Source organism: Haliotis asinina, chromosome 7 (assembly GCF_037392515.1).
Source record: "Haliotis asinina isolate JCU_RB_2024 chromosome 7, JCU_Hal_asi_v2, whole genome shotgun sequence".
Taxonomy (NCBI): domain Eukaryota; kingdom Metazoa; phylum Mollusca; class Gastropoda; order Lepetellida; family Haliotidae; genus Haliotis; species Haliotis asinina.
Window position 1 is genome coordinate 49,758,482 of NC_090286.1, and position 9,675 is coordinate 49,768,156.

Sequence of the window (9,675 nt, forward strand, 5' to 3'; positions counted from 1 at the left end):
ATGTCTAAATTTGTTATCTGGAAATGGGCTTTCATCATTGTATCCCTTGGGTAGCCACACACGGGTTATCTATTGAAAAGAGATACAGAGATATGATGTCGCTATATTGACGAGCAATGTTCTAGATATGCGTCGGTTTGTAAATTTATGGAGTAGGCTTATGGACTAGATACACCAAACAAAGCAGTTTGAGCATCGAGACCACCCGACCCTTTAGCTACTCCTTACTACAAGGCTGTGAGACCTCCATACTAACCTGGCCCTTCCGAGGAAGGCTGCCTACGTTTCCTTTTTGATGAAGACTTGAGCGTCATACGACTCCCGCCTGAATATGTTAATAGGTCAAAACAACCTTAGCGCTAAGACTTCCCTAAGTCTATGTTAGGTATGGGAGTTAAGGTCATCTTAGTGCTAAGATCGTTTTGTACAACGGCGCGCAGGGTTACAACGTCAAAGGCCTTAGTGAAACGTTCCATGAGAGGAATGAAGGGCGTTTCAACCTGAGGTTATCAGGCTGTACCCAACACTAGACTATTTGTGACATTATGCTCCCTTGCTATTTCACGTGAAGAACTGACTTGACTATGCATGTGCTTTTGCAGTTTTACATTAACGTAAAACATTCACCAGGAAGGGGCTATGCTTGCAGTCGTATGGCTAATTAACATCGAAAAATGTTGCCAGACGTTTAGGTGAAAGATTTAGTAAATCATCTTGCCAAAAATACACCCCGTCCTATTTTAATTACAGGTAATCTATCAAGCCACCGCGCTCCAGAACACCGAAAGGAGCGTGTTTACTTCTGGAACACCAAGTACTGACCGCCATATTCACGAGGAAGCTTGTTGCAAAATGACCTTCCTTTGTGAATGTAATATGGCGAAAAAGGGGCAGACGAATGTGATCTCACCTCCTTCCGGTTAATTTTTCTGAAATTATGACTAACACACTTCAAACGAAAGCTTAACTTTTCGGCTTAATCAGGAAATAACACGTTGTGGCCCGGTTTCATTGTATTCAATACTGTGGATAATTTAGCAGCAACATGTCATATATTTACATCAGACTCTAAGGAAATGTCCATTAAATATGAGTGAGTGAGTGAGTTTAAGACTTTACGTCACATTGGCAATATTTTGTACATATCAGCTTCCGATTAACGTTATATGTACTTTACATGTCGGTTCTAACGTGTCACTGGGTATATTCTCTGGACGTTTACATTTTTAAAGTGATTGCTTCCTTTCTAACCATCATATACATATATTATACAACAAGGTATGCCATTTTGCCATGTAGACTGCAGACAATAGCGAATATACAAATATGCTTCATAATATCTGAAGCTGACACAAGAAATGGTTATTCCAATGTATTGTGTTATATTGTTGTGGTTTCAGCTTCATGTTTGGTTTGTGATGTTCCGTTTTCAACCTAGTGACATTTTGAAAGCTTGGCAGGTCTTGGCAATCTCTAATTTTCAAGCGTTTACTTTCGTTTGACCAGCAGCGTAATTTTAAGACATATCCCGACACAGCGTGATGGTATACGATGAACAGTACATGCCGTATAGGTAAAGTCTGATCTGCAACACAATGTTATATCCACTGTTTACCTTATTAAAGTTTCAGGTAATCTTAATTGTATATATATTGTTAAATCAATTATATAGCTTAGAACACAACACTGGTGTATGAGGCAGGTGCTGCAATCATTCATCATCTACATTATGCACGTTATTGTGTTTATATCACATAACAATGGTTTGGTCCGAACCCGACAATCCAGTGATTGACTGTAGGAGCAACATCCTAGGCCGCGGGTGTAACGATGACAGACCATCCACCAAGTCACCGAGACTGGTCACCCGATTCTTTCGATCGTTCCGCAGAGGTCTCTAACCCATTCTAATTGTAAATACTGATGACACATACATATATATGTATGCACACGCTATGATTATATTTTTAACCCTGTGCAATAGAGAATTTATTCTATTCTGAAATGTTGTAAATCTTTTTGTGTTGCCTGACATCCGCTAAATTACATACGTGTGTGACACAAATCCCATCACACGTGTTACATAGCCGTGTGTGCCATCGTCGCCGGTGGCAAGTGCCACGACAGATTGTATCTAATCGCCGGATTTGACAGCCTACTGGAAAGCATGATACGGCCGTTAAGTATTTTGATTTGCGAAAGGATATACACTCACCTATGTTAAGAAAGGATATACACTCACCTATGTTAAGAAAGGGTATACACACACCTATGTTAAGAAAGGGTATACACTCACCTATGTTAAGAAAGCATATACACTCACCAATGTTAAGAAAGGGTATACACTCACCAATGTTAAGAAAGGGTATACACTCACCTATGTTAAGAAAGCATATACACTCACCTATGTTAAGAAAGCATATACACTCACCTATGTTAAGAAAGCATATATACTCACCTATGTTAAGAAAGGGTATACACTCACCTATGTTAAGAAAGGATATACACTCACCTATGTTAAGAAAGCATATACACTGACCTATGTTAAGAAAGCATATACACTCACCTATGTTAAGAAAGAGTATACACTCACCTATGTTAAGAAAGGGTATACACTCACCTATGTTAAGAAAGCATATACACTCACCTATGTTAAGAAAGGATATACACTCACCTATGTTAAGAAAGCATATACACTCACCTATGCTACAGAAGACATTCATTTTCAAACAAATATTAAATATGAACATAGGAACAAATGACACCTCTTACGGCGAGTTCCGATTGTCTGGTACATGTTTTCACCTGGAATACTCACCGAGTATAAATATCGTTGGCATAAAAAGTGTAATGTATTGTGTAACCATGATGGAAATTCACAGAGTGTCATAAACTAGACGCATCTGAAACCTTCTGTATCCACTATTCTGATACCTTCTTCATTGTGTATCCACTATTCTGAAACAAGGAAGAGGGTTTCAGCATAGTAGATACACAAGGGAGAGGGTTTCAGCATAGTGGATACACAAGGAAGAGGGTTTCAGAATAGTGGATACACAAGGAAGAGGATTTCAGCATAGTAGATACACAAGGAAGAGGATTTCAGCATAGTGGATACACAAGGAAGAGGGTTTTAGCATAGTGGATACACAGGGAGGAGTGTTTCAGCATAGTAGATACACAAGGAAGAGGATTTCAGCATAGTGGATACACAAGGAAGAGGGTTTCAGCATAGTAGATACACAAGGAAGAGGATTTCAGCATAGTAGATACACAAGGAAGAGGGTTTTAGCATAGTGGATACACAAGGAAGAGGATTTCAGCATAGTGGATACACAAGGAAGAGGATTTCAGCATAGTGGATACACAAGGAAGAGGGTTTCAGCATAGTGGATACACAAGGAAGAGGATTTCAGCATAGTAGATACACAAGGAAGAGGGTTTTAGCATAGTGGATACACAAGGAAGAGGATTTCAGCATAGTGGACACACAAGGAAGAGGGTTATAGCATAGTGGATACACAAGGAGGAGTGTTTCAGCATAGTAGATACACAAGGAAGAGGATTTCAGCATAGTGGATACACAAGGAAGAGGATTTCAGCATAGTGGATACACAAGGAAGAGGATTTCAGCATAGTAGATACACAAGGAAGAGGGTTTTAGCATAGTGGATACACAAGGACGAGGATTTCAGCATAGTAGATACACAAGGAAGATGATTTCAGCATAGTAGATACACAAGGAAGAGGGTTTCAGCATAGTGGATACACAAGGAAGAGGGTTTCAGTATAGTAGATACACGAGGAGGAGTGTTTCAGCATAGTAGATACACAAGGAAGAGGATTTCAGCATAGTGGATACACAAGGAAGAGGGTTTCAGCATAGTGGATTCACAAGGAAGAGGATTTCAGCATAGTAGATACACAAGGAAGAGGATTTCAGCATAGTAGATACACAAGGAAGAGGGTTTCAGTATAGTAGATACACAGGAAGGAGTGTTTCAGCATAGTAGATACACAAGGAAGAGGATTTCAGCATAGTGGATACACAAGGAAGAGGATTTCAGAATAGTGGATACACAAGGAAGAGGATTTCAGCATAGTAGATACACAAGGAAGAGGATTTCAGCATAGTAGATACACAAGGAAGAGGATTTCAGCATAGTAGATACACAAGGAAGAGGGTTTCAGTATAGTAGATACACAGGAAGGAGTGTTTCAGCATAGTAGATACACAAGGAAGAGGATTTCAGCATAGTGGATACACAAGGAAGAGGGTTTTAGCATAGTGGATACACAAGGAAGAGGATTTCAGCATAGTGGATACACAAGGAAGAGGATTTCAGCATAGTAGATACACAAGGAAGAGGGTTTCAGTATAGTAGATACACAGGAAGGAGTGTTTCAGCATAGTAGATACACAAGGAAGAGGATTTCAGCATAGTAGATACACAAGGAAGAGGGTTTCAGTATAGTGGATACACAAGGAAGAGGGTTTCAGCATAGTAGACACACAAGGAAGAGGATTTCAGCATAGTAGATACACAAGGAAGAGGGTTTTAGCATAGTGGACACACAAGGAAGAGGGTTTTAGCATAGTAGATACACAAGGAAGAGTGTTTCAGCATAATGGATACACGGGAAGGAGTGTTTCAGCATAGTGGATACACAGGGAGGAGTGTTTCAGCATAGTGGATACACAAGAAAGAACAGAATCATGTCTAACCGAGACAAAACGCAGTTTACATTACCTCCTGTTCTCACAGGAGAGATCGATTATGTTATTTTAGACTAATCAGCTTTTCAAAAACTTTCAAAATCCATTAATGCCAATAAAATACAATATAACCATTACCTGAGAAGGAAGTCGTATGACTAATGCTATTTATAGGTAGTGGGTATCTTGACAAAGTAACCAGCCGTGAAACAAGGAAGTTACAAAACCTGTTCTTGATAAAATCGGGGTGCCTTTTCAGAAAATACATGTCATGATTGTCTTCAACGATCCAGGTCACTTTGTTATCAATGAAAATGTGATTCGTAGTGTTTCATGTGAAATCGTGAACAAGATGGTAATTTTAGACCAGTTGTCTGGAAAGGAGATTTTTGTACTGCAGTTCTCATGCTAGCGTACGGGTTGAGAAAAGGATACAGAGACCCCCTTTTCCTAAATGTTTTGTCGGTTTCCATGTAAACCCAATTAACTATGAATCAGAGAATGATAGAAATGGTGACAAATAACGTCGAACTGCTTTCCTTTTCACGTCCACTCAAAAGCAACTTCCTGAACTGTGACCAGCTATAATCACTGTAAATCACACCTCCTTTCTCGAGAACGAAGTAACATGACACTGCGTCGCTATTGTCAACACTATGATGGTAGTCGCTATTGTCAACACTATGATGGTAGTCGCTATTGTCAACACTATGATGGTAGTTGCTATTGTCAACACTATGATGGTAGTTGCTATTGTCAACACTATGATGGTAGTCGCTATTGTCAACACTATGATGGTAGTCGCTATTGTCAACACTATGATGGTAGTTGCTATTGTCAACACTATGATGGTAGTCGCTATTGTCAACACTATGATGGTAGTCGCTATTGTCAACACTATGATGGTAGTCGCTATTGTCAACACTATGATGGTAGTTGCTATTGTCAACACTATGATGGTAGTCGCTATTGTCAACACTATGATGGTAGTGAGTGACTACGGTTCTGTACAGTTAGCAATATTGCGGCAACAGCATGTCGAAATGGACCCAATGTACACGTGCGGGGAAGAGGCGTGAAGACTCGACTGTGATCCCTGACGTGTGTATATTACTGTAACCTCGTACAAAATGTATATTTCTTTGAACCTGGAACGCACGCATTACGTACGATTCATTAGACAGAAACATCTTATCAAAGACACATTGTTAACGCCTCTAGGTAGTAAAAAAGTTTATGTATTCAGTCTCAAATTAAATCATTGCATCTTGTTTTACGCCGCATTCAGGTGAATCACTATAGTGGGCATATAGGACACGATCTCAGTCATGCTGTCACTCATGCCGTCGAAACCGATCACAGCTACGACAAACATGGACTGAAAGAAGTGGTGTGTTGCCACGTCTTTCTACACACCTGTACTCGTTACAGGTGAAAATACTTCATTTAACTGTGCGTAAAGGTAATGCGAAATCTCATAATATATTCGACGGGAACATGTAAATGCGATTTTGTACGCTTCTTGTACGTCATGACCAGACATTCGATTTAAATCGTCGCCACCTTAATAGTGAATTTCAAATACAACGGCTATAAGCGAGGACAACGTTGTGTGTGATGTTGGCTGTTCAGTATTCACTGAAGCAACTCTCTATGCGTGTACTGAACCCTCACTTGTAAGGTCATTACGGAACTGAGAACTGAGCGTAATTAAAGCATGCGTAAGCATTGTTAATAATGCATCTTTGTCAGGGTATTGAACAGGCAAGAATATAAATCGATTAAACTCCAACACAAACACATCTGGTCTTTCCCTGCAACAGACTCATACATGCATGTCTAATAACAGAAGGAGCACATCCCCGGACTAAGTGACATGTGGGAAACTAAGGTAAACAAAAACATTATTCCACTCAGCTGAGCAAGTTTGTGCTGAGTAACTCAAGAAATTTCCACACAATATAATCAATAATTGCACGTTTATCGACTCGGTGCCATTGTTTGGGATGAATTCATCTATTTGTTTTTGAGTATTCTTAGAAACCGACAAGCATCATTTCATATCCGCGTCCTTCGCTCGAACATGGTTGACTGTACAGTATTTGTTGTGTTATAGTTAGAAATAATTATGGATTAATTTTACATAATCGATACCAAATTTGACGGGGTTAAAGAGGCGTATTCATATCTGAATAACATGAACTATTTCGGGGTTTCCAAATCCGTATTAATTTCCTGGAGAGAAATGGGTGCCACCGATCTAAACGTGGGAAACCGATTTGTCGTGATTTTACTATGAGGTAATGCAATCTGTCACGGATATTTGTCAAGGTGGGGTTGGGAATTTCACACCAAGGCGAATTAACACGCCTCCAGCGTATATGTGGTTGAATGATTATTTGCACGGAGTCAGAAATCTGACTATTAATAGGTAGTGTGATAGTAGTAGTAGGTAGGCGTTGTATACAACGATATCATGTGAGTGTGACGCGAGATTTGACAGCAATAGAGTACGCAAAGGGAAGAGATGTTGACAATGTCAATATGTACTAAATTTAGACTGTAGTTAATATCTAATTTGTATTAACTGATCTGATTTCGTCCGAATATCTCAATATAAGGATGATAATACCACCATACAATATCCAGACTAGAAATACCGCCAATGTTTTAAAATGGAGAGACACATGGTCAGTGTGTTCAGCTAAAGCATTAACCCGATGGCTATACCACCTTCACTGGGTGGAAGATGCAGCCTTTCATATTGCCTACCATGTTAGACTAGCACCACGAACGAGTGGATATATATTAGTTTGCCCTACACCAAAGGGACGCAAGTTTTGGAAGGGTTTACCAGCGAAGACACACTTAGATAGCCAATGGGATGGTGAGGATATCACCCACCCCGTCGTCCTCTTGCCGACGGATCAGGTGACAGTTGCAGAGGCAACGCCCAAGGAGAGACAGAGTTAATAGAAGAAATGTAGTTATGTCTGTGCCCCTCAGCCGGGTCTGGGATTCAGAAACATTTCTTTAGTTCCACCTGTCACAATCAGCCAAGGTAACCTAAATGTTGAAAGTCATTACCATTATATCCCTGTCGGAACTAGGCGCACCTGTCGCAGACATGATGGAGCCGTTTCCGTAGACATTAAGCCGACATAGCCATCTGTCATGGACGTCTGATAGTGGTATTATCAATACAGGAAGGGGGACTGGTGACTGTTCTCTACGTATGTCAGTCTAGATGTTCTTACTTAAACCAATGTCAGTGATGGGTTAGCGAACAGGGTCATTACACTAGTAAAGGGGAGACCCAGGGCTCTCTGATTAAAGACCATGATGAATGTGGGGCTATTTCTGTTGTTGTGGATATACATTGTTGTCGGTGACATTTGGCGTTTCCCCAGATAGCTGAGCATTGTCCTGATACTGTTCCTCATTGGTACTGAAGCTCTTAGACGGTTTCATTTATTATATCATCAAAGCGTTGAAGGAAAGGACCCGAGATCACTTTTATGATAAGAAAGTTCACATGAAACTTCACAGACACGATCAGTAGCGTTCCCTGTGAACACGCGTGGAAAATGTAGATAACATGAATCGATGCTATGCAGTAATGCACCTCGAATCAGAAATATTAGCTACGAAAAGATATCTCTAGTACCCTAGGAAATCTCTGGCGAAAGCAGGATCTACTATATGATCCGTTGATATCAACACCTTGTGCTTATGAATCAAGATCAACAATGATAGTTAATGTGGAGGAAAGGTGAACCTATCTACCCCTAAAAGGTTAACAAACACATGCAATGGCGAGTCAACTCTTCACCTGGAACAATTATATGGGATATATGTTACGGGTCTTAAAGATCCGACATCTGCATTGAAGCCTACGCTTTGCATAGTTCAACACAATACCTGATAGTGTAGGTTCCGTTAGATCGGCACACGTCTAAGACCAGGAGCTTCCCGGGTACCCAGCCAACATTGCTCCAGCTTTGTAAGGTATGGTTAGTGAATAAAAACGCCCAAAAGTAACAGTAATATAAACGGTAAAAACAATTTTCATAATCGTAAGAAGGTGTAATCGAGTAATTTTTTAACTATATCGTAAGCATGTGTTGAATTACTGTGAAACTGTGACGATTCGAGGATTGTGCCGCCGACCACAAACACACGCACAGGCAAGTCAATTGTTCGTCCAGAGAACCCAATGGGAATAGGAGAGATGTCCTTGAATGGCTGAGCAAAATGTTTGTCAAAAGTCGTGTGACGCGATTTGAAATATTCACATGGCGAGCATGTGGCATTATTATTAAACATCTTGTTATGAACCAATTGTAATATCAAAGCTAATCCTGAAACTGTCCTTTACGTGTTTACCCTGCAACCTGTTTGCTGCTTGCTATGTCCTTGAATGGTTTAAGCTTGATCAAATGAAATTTAAGCTTGAAATTCAATCATCAACACGGATGGCGCGCTTTGAAGTATTCATAGGAATAGCATCTGTTATTATTATGAAACATCAAATGTTATGAACCAGCTGGAATATCAAAGGTAAACCTAAATCTGCCTACAAGTCTTGTCCAGCCTTGAAGTCAATTTCACAGAAGTCAGTGCTCATAATGATTGAAATCGGACGTTAAAATCCTCTGATGACAACTTTTAACGACTGAACGAGATCTTCATAGACTCCTGAATTCGTTTGACCTTTGCACCATGTGAGATGAAAGCGTCAATGACCACGACCAGGACGGTCCATCATGTGACCTAAACATCACCCTAACCCTTACGCCACTGAAACTAAACTATCGTAAAATAGGAATAAAACATTCAGTTAATCACGTCAGGACAAGCCCGTGTACCAGGTGTTTATTATATCCATAATCCACTGCCATGGTCTGGTGACTTCTGGCCTTGTTAGAGCATAGTGATGCATTTGGAGACTCGTGTTT